The sequence below is a fragment of the Muntiacus reevesi genome, chromosome 3 (assembly GCF_963930625.1).
Source record: "Muntiacus reevesi chromosome 3, mMunRee1.1, whole genome shotgun sequence".
Taxonomy (NCBI): Eukaryota; Metazoa; Chordata; class Mammalia; order Artiodactyla; family Cervidae; genus Muntiacus; species Muntiacus reevesi.
Window position 1 is genome coordinate 108,941,454 of NC_089251.1, and position 14,494 is coordinate 108,955,947.

At 42.6% G+C, this 14,494-nt stretch overlaps 1 pseudogene; it reads right to left on the reverse strand.

The window, feature by feature from the left end:
- Nucleotides 1-583: 583 nt before the first annotated feature.
- On the reverse strand, nt 584-14,057 carry LOC136164081 (RNA transcription, translation and transport factor protein pseudogene; annotated as a pseudogene).
- Between the last annotated feature and the right edge of the window lie 437 nt (nt 14,058-14,494).

Below are 14,494 nucleotides of genomic sequence, written 5' to 3' on the forward strand. Positions count from 1 at the left end.
GGCCTGAATAGAAGGTCTGAAACAGGTTGGGTAAGAGAGAACTTCACCTGCTTAATTGATTGAACTGGAACATTGGCCTTCTGTTCTTGGACTGGATCCTGAAGGTGCTGTGGCTGAGGCTGTTAGCTAACCTCACATAGGGTGGGGGGAGGCAGGAGGGTCACTCTAAAAAGGAGACCTAGGCAGCACATTTCTGTTACCGAATGCAAGTTCCAAGATCATGTGCCAGATGCACAGTGGGGTCAAATAAACCGAAACATTGGAGTTTTAAGCTGAGAAAGATCTATTGCAAGGTCATGCAAGGAGAACAGGTGGCTCATCCTGCCAGACCCTGAACTCCCTGAGGGTTTCAATAAATCATGTTTAAAGGTCACGTGAGGGATGAGGGTCGCAGGGTGTGTGATCACCTCATGCACGTGTCTCTCATTGGTTGATGGTGATCAGTCTTTAGGTGCCAGTAGGTCTGGGGTTACATGCTCATGATCATCAAATGGTTAATTTTTTCCATTTGGTGGAGGCTTTTAGCATCTGAAAAATTCAGGAAATATGTTTGAGATACTATTATCTGGTCCTTCAAAGACGGCTACCTATAGCAGAGGATACGGGGAGGGGTATGTCCCAGGAAGGCCCAGTAGGGTCCTTCATGGTTTCACATCCATGGTGGCTAAAGTTCGCGCCTTGATCTATGCAGATTCCCTTTTTCTTATATTATTGGGAAGCATCTCCTTCATGGGTCCCATGACTCTCTTATTAAGGGGAAAACTTGGAAGAGGGAGGCTCTTGGGATCCAGTAGCTGCAGTTGGTCTTGGGCCACATCTGGCATTTTTCCTGTCCCTCCTCCTCTGTCTTCACACTCAAGTCATTCTTCCAATCGTGATGGCTTGCCGGGTGGTGGTCTGAGCCCCTCATCACCATGTCCTCAGGTCAGGGTGCAGCACTTGTCCACTCACAGTACAGTTGTCAGGGGACATCAAGGGAGACCTGACTAGGTCCCCTGGGTTCCACATGCACTCCTCCCAATGCCAGTGGTATCACAGTAACCCTTCCTCTTATTGCCAAAAGGGTCGATCAGCTGGTTGTGGGACACTGTACCCAGGGCTAAGCATTGATCTTTGTTTCTGGCAGATTGGCAGCAGCTAGGTTGGTCTTGATAAGTGGAAGTATATGCCAGGGGTTGAAAACTACAGCCCTTGGGCCAAGTTGGGCTTGTAGCTTGTTTTTGTATGATCCTCATACCCTGGTGGCTCCAATAGTAAAAAATCTGCCTACTATGTAGGAGACCTGGGTTTGATCCTTGGGTTGGGAAGATCCCCTAGAGAAGGAAATGGCAACCCACTCCAGTATTCTTGCCTGGGAAATCCCAAGGGCAGAGGAGCTTGGCAGGCTACAGTTCATGGGGTTGTAAAGAGTCAGACTTGAATGAGCAACTAACAGTTTCAGTTTCATATTAAGAATGAGTCATGTTTTTAAATGATTGAAAAAAATAGAAAGGTTAATATTAATTTGTTTATTACCCAGCTCCCTCTGCTGAATGTCTGTTTCTTAAAAGCATGGACTTGTCTATTTTATTCATGCTGGGACAGTCTCACATCGCAAAAGCATGTAAGAAAATGTGAATCTATGGAACCTTTGTACATTGCTGTTGAGAATGTAAAATGGTGCAGCCACTGTGGAAAACAGTTCAACCCTTCCTCGATAAACTTAACATAGAATTACATAGAACATAAACATAGGAATACCCAGCAATTCTACTCCTGGTGTAGATACTCCAAAGAATTGAAAACAGTGTTCAAACAAAAATTTGGACATGAATGTTTACAGCAACACTATTCACAATAACTAAAGGTGGAACAACCCAAATATTCATTAATTGATTGCTGAGTCAATAAAATATAATTATTCATGCAGCTTGATATTATTCAGCCATAAAAAGGAATGAATTACTACCACATGGATGAATCTTGAAAACATTATACTAAGTGAAACAAGCCAGACATAAAAGACCACATGCATTAATATGAAATATTTAAATGGATAACTTTAGGAACAGAAAGGAGATTGTGGTAACCAGGGGCTGCTGGGGATGGCCTGCTCAATGGGTGCAAGGTTCTCTTTCGGGGTGAAGAAAGTGTGTTGGAAAGAGGAACACGAAAAGGAAAGAGGTTGTAGTGATGGCTGCACAACAGCAACATTGTGATGTATTAAGTGTCCCTCAAAGGCACATTTTAAAACTGTTAAGATGGTAAATTGTATGTTATGTGCATTTTAACACAATAAAAAGAGGTCATTAAAAATAGGAAAAAAATTTAATGTATTGCTGAATGTTGGGACAACTGCCTCGTTTCCAAATTTTCTTTATGAAAACTAACACTGAGATGAATATCTTTGTACCTTTTGGTTAGGACAAATTTTTAATTTGTTTTGAATCACTGAGTCAAAAAATATGAAAAACTTTAAGGGCTTGATAGACATGATCAAAATGTCCTTTGGAAAGCTGTACCGATTATACTCTTCTTATTCATTCAATACGAAACATGTGCAGAATTGATACTTTCTGCTAAAACTGGGAGTACACTGAGGAATAAGCCACAGTTCTCAGGGGATCGAAATTTAACTGGGTGATACAGTATGTTAGGAGGCAGTAACAATAAGGGATAAGAAATGGAAGTTTAGGGTGATGCTGACACAAAGGGAGACTTAATTCACGGTTGGTTTGGAAGGGAGGTGATATTTGGCAGATCTAGGGGATTTCTCAGCCTGAGGCAGCCACTCTCACCAATTCTGGACATTATTTTAAAAAAGAAGTTTCAAAATTTTCTAGATTTTTCTAGATTAAGATTTTTACTTCTTTAAACTTAAATGTATTTGATTTCTAGTGAAGATGAAGATTTCCCCCATATTTATTGACCATTTCTATTTCCTCTCTAGCCCATTTTTTTCCGTTCGTGTGTAAACATTTTTCTCAGAAGTTTGGAGAGTTCTTTATGTAGTAAGGATACCTCTATTCTAGTTATTTTCGTGGCAAATATATTCTGCTACTTTGTAATCTGTCTTCAAACCTTGTGTAGGTTAGTTTTTAAAGATAGTTTTATTGAGGTATAATTTACATACCGTAAATACCCCCATAGTAAATGTACAATTCAACAATTTTTAATCAAATTTAAAATGCAAAATGTAGTTATTTTTATGTATATACATTGGGCTTTACTGGTGACTCAGCCCGTAAAGAATCTGCCTGCAATGCGGGAGACCCTAGTTTGATCCCTGGTTCAGGATGATCCCCAGGAGAAGGGAATGGCTATCCACTCCAGTATTCTTGCCCAGAGAATCCCATGAACAGAAGAGCCTGACAGGCTACAGTCCATGGGGTTACAAAGAGTCAGACACGACTTCTTTCTCTCTCTCTCTCTATATATATATTCACACATATGTATATAGGGCATAAAATATATAGTAACTATATAGAATTGTGCAGGATGTTTTAAAAATATGTATATATCTTTCATTTATACAGTCACAGTGTTTTTGTTATTATTTTTGAGCTCAAACTATTGTAGAGATGAAAAATACCAGAAAAAAAAGTCAACATTCTTTCTGGAACCATATTTCATAATCCATTGTTGTTTATTTTTCTGCTTGGAACATGAGAGGAGACACATAGCTATGAGGAAAAAAAATCGCATTCACCTTAGGCATGAAAAGCAAAACCGCAGAGGTTTAACTGTTTAGCTTCAGGGCTGCTGCGCTGGGACTCTGACAGGGTTAGCAGGCAGCCCACAGGCATGTGGGAGGATCAGATGACTTGGAGCCCTGGGTGAGAAGTTGCCGCGGTTACCCGATTCTGATTTAGGGCAAGATGACCTCTGTTTCAGCACTGCCCTGCGTTCTGACTTCCCTCCCTCTCCTGTGCAGCCAGTGTCCTATTTTAAAGCATCTTTCCCTTTCTCTTTTCCCTTTCTTCCAGTCTGACTCTTTCTAGAATCCTCTGGGCTTAGTGATAACTGTTGGAGAGGAATGACTTCTGGATGATTCCCGCTTTTAGAGGGCATTTCAGCTCAAGTCCTGGCCTTGATGATCAGACCATAATCACCTCCAGGCCTGCGCTTTACATCTCCTCCCTCCTCTCCTGGGAATTCATCCTTCTTTGCCCCATCCTGTCACACCACGGAGGCAGGGAGGCTGGGCTACCCAGGCCTGCCTTTGCTTCCTGCTCTTTCACTCTGTGAAGTCAGGATCATTATCTCTCTTTGCAGTTGAGGAAGCTAAGAGGAGAACTTCCCTGGTGGTCTAATGGTGTAAAACTCCACACTTCCACCGCAGCGGACACAGGTTCCATCCCTGAGCAGGAAATTAAGATCCCACATGCCACACAATATGACGGAAAGAAAAAAAAAAGAGAGAATTCAAGGGATTTTACCAAGACCCACAGGTTAAAGCAGGGCAGACACTGTCTTTTGTTCTTGCTCATGCCCTGTTTGGGGAACCCCCTGTTTTCCATGTCTTGGTTAGAGGCAGAGCCTGTCTCACAGTATGGATACTTGCTTTCCTGGTCTCCCTTGCCGCGAAGGTGAGGACCTGGGACCTAAGCTTCACCCATCACCCGCCCCTTTCCGGGGTTAGACAGCAGGCTGGAACCACGCAGGAGCAGGGACCACAGGGAGCTCTCCTGATGGCAGGGGCCGTCCCGAGAGTGGCCCGGACCGGTGCGCAGCCACCGTGCAGTTCCGAAGGAGTGGCTCCTCTGTTGGAAGTGAGGCATGCCTGGGGTTTAAACCTCAGCATCAGGGGAGTCTTGGGAGTGAGTGAGGTCACTAGGGCTCATAGCCCAGGGCTGGGCTATGAACTGTCATCTCTTTTTAAATATTTATTTTTGTTTTTATTTATTTACTTATTGGACTGTGCCAGGTCTTACCTGCAGCGTGCAGGATCTTTACTGTGGCTCGTGAACTCTTAGTTGCAGCATGTGGGATCTAATACCCTGATCAGGGATCAAACCAGGGACCCTGCATTGGGAGTGTGGACTCTTAGCCACTGGACCACCAGGCAAGGCCCTGAACTGTTATCTTTCAATGGGCCACATAATTTTGGGTAATGAGCCTTTTAGTGTCAACCTCAACAGACTGAATCAGAGGACTTTCCCCCCAAATTTTTGGGATTACCTAAGCACCCCAATATGCAAATACAATTCTGGGCAAAGGGGAAGGAGGTGGGCCTCTACATATAATGAAGGTTATATTTTTTTTCATCCTCATAGATAAGGATTCAGAGCCAGATTAAGAATCCACCTGCAACGAGGGAGACCTGTGTTCAATCCCTAGGCTGGAAAGATCCCCCGGAGGAGGGCTTGCAACCCACTCCAATATTCTTGCCTGAAGAACCCCCATGGACAGAGGAGTCTGGCAGCCTATAGTCCATGGGATCACAAAGAGTCAGACATGACTGAGTGACTAAGCGCACACACAGACAAATAAAACATTACGTCTTGTATCCAAGTGGTATGGAGAAGAAAATATTAGCTGTGTATGGGAAATAATTCCCATGTTTTAATTTAGAGCTCCATTTTCTCCTACCCTCATAATCATAGTCATAATGAATGATTATTCATATTGAGGAGGAAAACCTGGTCTGAATCTAAAACTTCTATGGCTGCTCATTAGGACATCCTTTAATTCTATCGAGTGAAACTGAACTGAAAAGACAGGGTCTATGTAGGAGCCAGATAGCATCCATCCTTCCACTTCACCCCCCGGCTTGACCACATCTCTGACACCAGCCCACTTTAGGGATGCAATGGACGGTTCACTGGGAAATCCAGAAACAGCTGGGGACATGAGAGGGAAGGGCAGGGCTGCTGATAATAAGCAAGTGTCTCAAAGTCTACAGATCTACATGGAATAAGCTCTCAGACCTGGGATCTTGAGGATGAGGGAGAAGAAGTGTAGGAATGCCCTGTGGGAGGCATAAAGAAACAAGAACCACAAAGAACTCTCTTTGGTGCCTGAAGTGATCACAAGAGTGGCGCAAGAGTTTAGTTGGGGCCAAAAAGACTAACGAAAACTTGGGAGAATGCAAATAATTAAGTGCTCATTGCCGTAGGAATTATTAGTACTTAATTATCCTAAAAAGGTCCCAAGACATTACCCCTATCTGACAGATGAGAACACAGGCCCATCGAGAGGTAAGCCCATTTCTAGTTAGTGACAGCATCAGCATGGAAATGGGAATGTTGACTTCTTTCTAGGGTGATTATGCACTATTACTGCTGTTTCTGGTTAATTGAATGTCCTAATTACTTGTTCTTATTCACTGATATCACCAGAGCATCAGGCTTGTTGGGAGATTATGGAGCTTATATAACATTTTATAGAAAAACAAACAAACTTTTTGGCCAACCCAAGAGTAAGTGTCATGGAAGATGGAGTGAACTTTGGAGTCACAGGTGGCTTTGAATCCTTATCTCGGCCACTTTCTAGCTCTGGTTAGGAACCCTTGGGGTAGTTCAGTTAGTTCCCCTGAACCTCAACTTTCTCATCCAAAGATAAGAATGAAACTTTTATCCTGATAGGATTTCATAAAGATTAGATGTAATAATAATGTAAAGTGTCTTGCACATAGGTGATCAATAAATGGTATATTAATGTTAATAATTTCATTTCTTATCCATGATTAGAAGTTAATCAATAAGAGAATACTGGGACTTTTCTAGTGGTCCAGGTGCTTGGGGCTCTGTGCTCCCAATGCAGGGAGTCTGGGTTTGATCTGTGGTCAGGGAACTAGATCTCACATGCTGCAACTAAGACCCAACACAACTAAATAAATAGATAGATATTAAAAAAGAAAAAAAAAGAGTACTTAGATCAGTACTAGATATTAATGTAGTTTTATTTCTGCTGGGAGGGACCCAAGGTCAAGAAACAATGGGTATTAAAAAAATAAAAGGTGAGCGACTTCCCTGGTGGTCCGGCGATAAGACTGTGCTTCCACTGCAGGGACGTGGGTTTGATACCTGGTTGGGGAACTAAGATCCCACATGCTGCATAGTGCAGTCAAAAAAGAGAAAAAGTACACCATACATTTGGAAAAAAAAAAACAAAATAGAAAATAAAGGGTGAAAACTTAAATATTTACAAAATTGAAGGGCATAGTCAAGGCTGCTGTGTTTAGATGTTCAGGTTGTATATCACCCAACACAGGGGTATAGTTTACATAGAGTATAATGTAGATGGTGGCCTCTGGATTTGTTCAGTGTACAAACTGAACCATCATGTGTGGTACCTCTCAGTATAATAGGTAATTAATAACCTATTAATTCAATGAATTAATTGGGTATTTTGTAAAAGGAGACCAGAAAGCAATTAAAGATGTCTTCAGATTTTATGATTGCAAGGGCCCTTGGGGATTATCTATCAATAATCTGTCTATCTATCTGTGTTCTCATCTGTCAGTTTGAATTCCTCATTTTTCAGATGAGGAAACTGAAATCCAGAGAGAGAAAGAGACATAGCTCATCCCAGGCAGAACTGGGACAAGAATCATGTCTTTCGTTCTTTGCTTCTTGTCCTTCCTGTTGATGAAGAATTTTTTTTTGTTGTTGGTAGGAGCTAATCATAAACTTCCATAGAGAAGGAGGGTTTTTAGCACCTTTGCTTTTTTAAATCTTTGTCAGTAGCAGACTCAGGATGGCTATGCAGAAATTTGTTCAGTTCTGAGTCTTTGCAAATTTTCTCACAATTCCTGTTGAGCAACACCCTCAAAAACATTTTGTTTGCTTCTGCTTTGACTTAATACTAGCTGGCAAGCTGTGTGGTTTAGTAATACCCTCAATCAGGTTGCTAGCTTGGTAGTAATCTGAGAGCAGTATCTCTGAAGGCCAGCTGAACTCCCTTGAAGTTTGCTATGGAGAACTGACAAACTGCTGCAAATTACAATTCAGAATCAAACAGGTAGAGCCTAGTGGGGCCTACTGGAGGCTGCAGGAAAGCTGATATCAAGCAGGCAGTAAATGCCTGGGCTTCAAATTAATAGCTGGCTATGCATTGCCAATTCATTTTCTCTATCTTCCACTGCCAGAAATCAGTCGGTAAATGGATAGGTTGGAAGCAATATGCCACTAGCTGCCACAGGGGTGCCAGGAAGGCTAATCGGTCACTATCAGTGGGGTAGACGGGAGGAATTCCAAGGGTGGGAAAAGTCCTGAGGGCTGGTGCCTTGGGGAGGGGACGGTGAGCAGGAATTGAACCTGATCCACGGTGAGAACATTGGGTAGGCTTGAAGCACAGGAGGTAGAAAAGATGAGATGGGGAATGCGTTCTGGGTGGGAGAAATGACAAGCTCAAAGGATTAGAGGTAGAAACATACAAGATGTGTTTGGGAAATGAAATATAGATCAATCTAACTGGGATGGTGAGAAGTGAAAGGAAGCTTGGTCTAGCTTGGTAGCTTCTTAACCTCCAAACTATGGGGCTTTAACTTTACATTGAAGATAATGGAGACCTATGAAAGGCTGACTTGGTGGGTAAAGATTCTGCCTGCATTGCAGGAGACACAGGAGATGCAGTTTCGATCACTGTTTCAGGAAGATCCCCTGACGGAGGGCATGACAACCCACTCCACTTTCTTGCCTGGGAATCCCATGGGCAGAGGGGCCTGCCGGGCTATATAGCACATGGGGACACAAAACGTCAGACACGACTGAGCACACAGCACATGTGAAAGACGTAGGCAGCACTGGTAAGTAACTTCTATTCAGTCTTTGAGTCTTTTACCTAAATCGAGGTAGAAGAATGGGAAGGGATTCTCCGTGACCAAGAGGGTAGCCTGTGCTGGTCATTTGTTTATTGCTTTCAGTCCTTACGCTCTGCTATATATCAGTGAGAGAGAAATTATATTTTCCAGATTCCCGAACTAGCTGGTTTCTGTTTAGGTTTTGTCAATGTAAGGCACTGCAAGATGAAAGGAAGAGAGAATTGACTACCTTTCTGACTCTGGTTTCTCGTGTCATCAGCGACAGCAGAACAGCTGAGAAGACAGTGTTGGTGGTGGTGACAGCTTTGGCTCTAGTGACAATGGCAGCAGTGAATCTGGGTGGTGGCTGCGGACAAGAAAGCAGCAACCCGAAAGCGTGGGCTCCCAGACTCCTGCTCAGACAACTGGGCTCCAACAGCCAACAGGCGCCTTAGGGATACTGTGTCCCTGAGTTTTAGGTAATACTTTTGCTCCTCTAGCCCAGAGTGGTGATGGTTTCCTGAAGTTATTAATCTTTGAGAGATTACCCCTTTCCTCTTTTGCCCCTTCATCTCTTCTAATACTCTTGTAGCCATTTCCTTTATTAATTACTTCTGTTTGAAATGCTTAAAACTAGTTTTCTTTCCTTTAATTAGATCCTGAACCAAGAACTTCCAGATGTTCAAGCTGGATTTAGAAAAGGCAGAGGAACCAGAGATCATATTGCCAACATTCATCGGATCATAGAAAAAGTAAGAGAATTCCAGAAAAACATCTACTTCTGCTTCATTGACTATGCTAAGACCTTTGACTGTGTGAATCACAGCAAACTGGAAAATTCTTAAAGAGATGTCAATACCAGGCCACCTTACCTGCCTCCTATATGGAGAAACCTGTATGCAGAGAAACTTTATGCTGGTCAGGAAGCAAAAGCAACATGGGACATGAAACAACAGACTGGTTCAAAACTGGGGAAGCAGTATGTAAAGGCTGCAATGACACCCTGTATTGTCACCCTGTTTATTTAACTTCTATGCAGAGTACATCATGTGAAATGCCAGGCTGAACGAAGCACAAGCTGGAATCAAGATTGCCGGGGGAAATATCAATAACCTCAGATATGCAGATGGTATCACCCTTATGGCAGATAGCAAAGAGGAACTAAAGAGCCTCTTGAAGATGAAAGAGGAGATTGAAAAAGCTGGCTTAAAGCTCAATATTCAGAAAACTAAGATCATGGCATATGGTCCCTTCACTTCATGGCAAATGGAAAGGGAAAAAGTGGAAGCAGATTTTATTTTCTTGGGCTCCAAAATCACTTCAGATGGTGACTGCAGCCATGAAATTAAAAGACACTTGCTCACTGCAAGAAAAGCTATGACCAACCTAGACAGCATATTAAAAAGCAGAGACATTACTTTGCCAACAAAGTCCCTCTAGTCAAAGGTTTGTTTCTTCCAGTAATCATGTAATGGATGTGAGCGTTGGGCCATAAAGAAGGCTGAGAGGCAACAAATTGATGATTTTGAACTGTGGTGTTGGAGAAGACTCTTGAGAGTCCCTTGGACTGCAAGGAGATTCAACCAGTCCATCCTAAAGGAAATCAGTCCTGAATATTCTTTGGAAGGACTGATGCTGAAGCTGAAACTCCAATACTTTGGCTACCTGATGTGAAGAACTGATTCATTAGAAAAGGCCCTGATTCTGGGAAAGATTGAAGGCAGGAAGAGAAGGGGATGACAGAGGACAAGATGGTTGGATTGCATCACCAACTCAATGGACATGAGTTTGAGCAAGCTCCGGGAGATGGTGATGGACAGGGAAGCCTGGCGTGCTGTGGTCCATGGGGTCACAGAGTCGGACATGACTGGGCGACTGAACAACAACATATAGCACCTAGCATACTTTATTTACTTGGTTTCGAGGACACTACACAGCTCAAAACATCTGCTTAGTGATAATTTCTATACCATGTTTTACTTTTTGTTTTTCTTTGTTTGCTTTTTTGGTCTTATTGAACCATGTCTTATAACATCAGCTTTATTGTGTTATTGTGTTAAGCAGGTCCGGGGCTGCACAGAGTCCTTTGAGGAATATAGCTTAGAGTAACTGCAGGGTCAATTGCAAAGCCAACACTCCAAATAAAAACAGATCTTAGTGAAAATTTCAATTTACCTTGAATAACTTCCTAACCATATAAGCAAGATTTTATTGCCAACATTAGATATATTAGGTTCACAAACTCTTAGCTACTTTACTGTGGTTAAAATTTTGTCTATATTTTGATCACCTCAAACCTAAAAATTTTGTGCATCAAAGAACACAGTGAACAGAGAAAAAAAGCAACCTATGGAATAGGAGAAATTATTTAAAAATCATATGTCTGATAAAGGATTAATATCTAGAATAAATAAAGAATTCTTAAAAGCCCCTAAATACTCTGATAATAAATAGGCAAAAGACTTCACTAAACATTTCACTGAAGGTGACATTCAAGTGGCCAGCAAGCACATGAAAAGCTGCTCAACATCACTAATCACCAGGTTTGTCCTTTATAATTATGGATATTTATTATTTCTTTTGATGTAAGTTGGATTAGTCATTGTTGAAGAGAAATTATGTGATTATTAATTAATCGGTTAGATTTTGGGACTAGAAGGCTTACGATCATCAAAATGAATACAGGGAATCCTATAATTGCTGCAGAGAAATGCAAATCAAAACCACAATGACATATCACCTCACGTTCATTAGAAAGGCTGCTAAAAACCCAGAAAATGAGATGGTTTGGTGAGGATATGGTGAAATAGGAACCCTTGTGCACTATTGTCCAGATTGTGCAATGTTGCAACCACTATGGAAAACAGTATGGAAGATCCTAAAAAAATTAAAAATAGAACTGAGTGTGTATATCCGAGATAAATGAAAGCAGAGTCTCAAAGAGATACATGCATACAACCATATATATAGCAGCATTATTCACAATTGCCAAGAGGTAAAGCACTCCAAATGTCTGTCAACAGATGAGTAAGATACAGAAGGAAGAAATAAAGGATAAAGAAAATACAGTATATACATACAATGGAATATTATTTAGCCTTAAAAAGAAAAGAAATCTTGTCACACGCTACAACATGGGTGAAAGTTGAGGATGTTATGCTAAATGAAATAAACCAATCACAAAAAGATAAATACTGTATGATTTCACATATGTGAAGTAGATTCATGGGGTACCAGGGGCTGGTGAGCAGGGCAAAAGTTGAGAGCGTTGTTAAGTGAGTATAGGGTTTCAGATTTACAAGCTGAAAAAGTTTTGGAAATCTGTTTCACAGCACTGTAAATATACTTAACATGACTAAACTGTACATTTAAAGATGGTTAAGATAGAAAATCTTCTACTAGGTGTTTTATACTACACACACAAAAAAAGCCTCCATTTTGCTCTATTTCAAGGATTTTGTGGGGGAGTCACTAATTCAATCTTTACTCAAATGTAACTTGAACTTAAATGTCTTGATAATACTTCCTGTTACTAGATGGCCATGCTAAATTCCATCACAAATAGTATAAACCAATAATCATTCAATTAACAAGAGTTTCAGTTCAGTTCAGTTGCTCAGTCATGTCTGATTATTTGCGACCCCGTGAACTGCAGCATGTCAGGCCTCCCTGTCCATCACCAACTCTTGGAGTTCACCCAAACTCATGTCCATTGAGTCGGTGATGCCATCCAACCATCTCATCCTCTGTTTTTCCCTTCTCCTCCTGCCCTCAATCAACAAGGGTTTAGAGAGCTTTTTGCTGGTATGCACGGTGGGCATCTGTTAGGTTCTGAAGTTACAGAGCTGAGTAAACCAATTTTGTCCAGGAACTTGCAGGCTTACCCTGTAGTGCTGGCTGATTCTGTTAGAAGCAAATCGGTACAGGCCATCGCCGACACATTCCTGGAAACCTGAATCACGTCCACTCCCTCTGCTGGGTTCAACTGCTGATAGAGTTGTGAGGGCTAAATAGAACTCTCACTGGTCAGTGTACCTGGATGACCCTGTCTTCTGCTGCTGCTGCTAAGTCACTTCAGTCGTGTCCGACTCTGTGCGACCCCATAGACGGCAGCCCACCAGGCTCCCCCGTCCCCGGGATTCTCCAGGTAAGAACACTGGAGTGGGTCACCATTTCCTTCTCCAATGCATGAAAGTGAAGAGTGAAAGTGAAGTCGCTCAGTCGTGTCCGACACTTAGCGACCCCATGGACTGCAGCCTACCAGGCTCCTCCGTCCGTGGGATTTTCCAGGCAAGAGCACTGGAGTGGGGTGCCATTGCCTTCTCCACAGCCCAACAGTTTAGGACAAGACTGACTTTTTCTAGCATGTTCTAAGTTCCTCTTATATCCACCAGATAAGTCTGTTAAGAATGATTCTTTCCAAATATGTGACCAGTTGAACCTGGTATTCCCCACAATCCTCTGGTTTCATGGTCTGTCTTTGGATCAGCAAGAATTGCCTGAACAGCCACTCTGGCTGCCTTCATTTTTGTCTGCAGCTCTCCGAGCTCTTCTATTTGCAGCAGAACTTGAGCAACTTCACAGAGAACTGCATTTCCTGTGTCAAAACCAAGAATATGCTCGTCTGAAGCACCAGGCAAGCCTCCTTTTGTTTGGCTTGTCCCAGCAACTACATCCTGTGTCAGGAGCTCCTGGACCACAGTGAGAATTGCCTTAACCATCACCTAAACCTTAATCATTATCAGGTAGTCACCATGACACTGAATCTGAAGAAGGGTAGCAAAGCCTATACCCCAGCTTTCCAAGCAGGATTATTTACATCCAAATTGATGCAGGGCTCTGCAGTTTTAGTTGTACTGTCTACATGTTTGGGTTTCCCTGGTGGCTCAGAGGGTAATGCGTCTGCCTGCAATGCGGGAGACCCAGGTTTGATCCCTCGGTCAGGAAGATTCCCTGGAGAAGGAAATGGCAACCCACTCCAGTATTCTTGCCTGGAGAATCCCATGGACGGAGGAGCCTGGTGGGCTACAGTCCACGGGGTCGCAAAGAGTCAAATGCGACTGAGCGATTTCACTTTCTTTCTACATGTTTTGCATTATCAGGTCCCAAGTCCTTATAGTTTTCAGCATTATCTGCATAATCAAGTCTCATGGCTGAACCAAGAAGCCAGTCAATTGTTACCTGGAGATCTTGAATCTGGAAAAAACAGTTCCTGTCTGTGAGATATCTTTTGAAGAACTTGTCGAGTCAATGCTGTGAATGTTTCATAAAGTCTTTCTGTCTTCAGTCTTATCTGCTGGTGTCTGATGTTCTGGTCTTCAAGCCAAACCATGGTTTCTAATTCTATTTCATCTTTGCACTGTAGCTGGCAAGGTTGCAGTGGTCCTGGCCCCCCAGGCTTCGGTCAGGAGGGGAGACGGGAGGAGGAGTGGGTGATGCAGGCGCTAGCAATATTGTGAGAGCAGGCTGGTGGTTCTTTGGCCTTCGTAACTCCCGTGACCTTACTTCTGTACCATCTAAGTGCCCACTGCCACGGTCACACCCTGGACCTTGTATCATCACCACACCCTCTCATCCTTCGAAATTTTTATTTCTTTATTTATTTTACCCAGTTGCTCCCACGACATCTGTTCTTCAAACTGGTTAAAATTGCCAAGATCCTGGCCTCTCCGTGGTCTCCCTTTCTACTCACTTTCCTGTTGGCGGACATGAAGAGACGTCTGCCAACCCCCAGCTGTATCGCAGAGGCTGCTGGGGCTCTGCCCACGT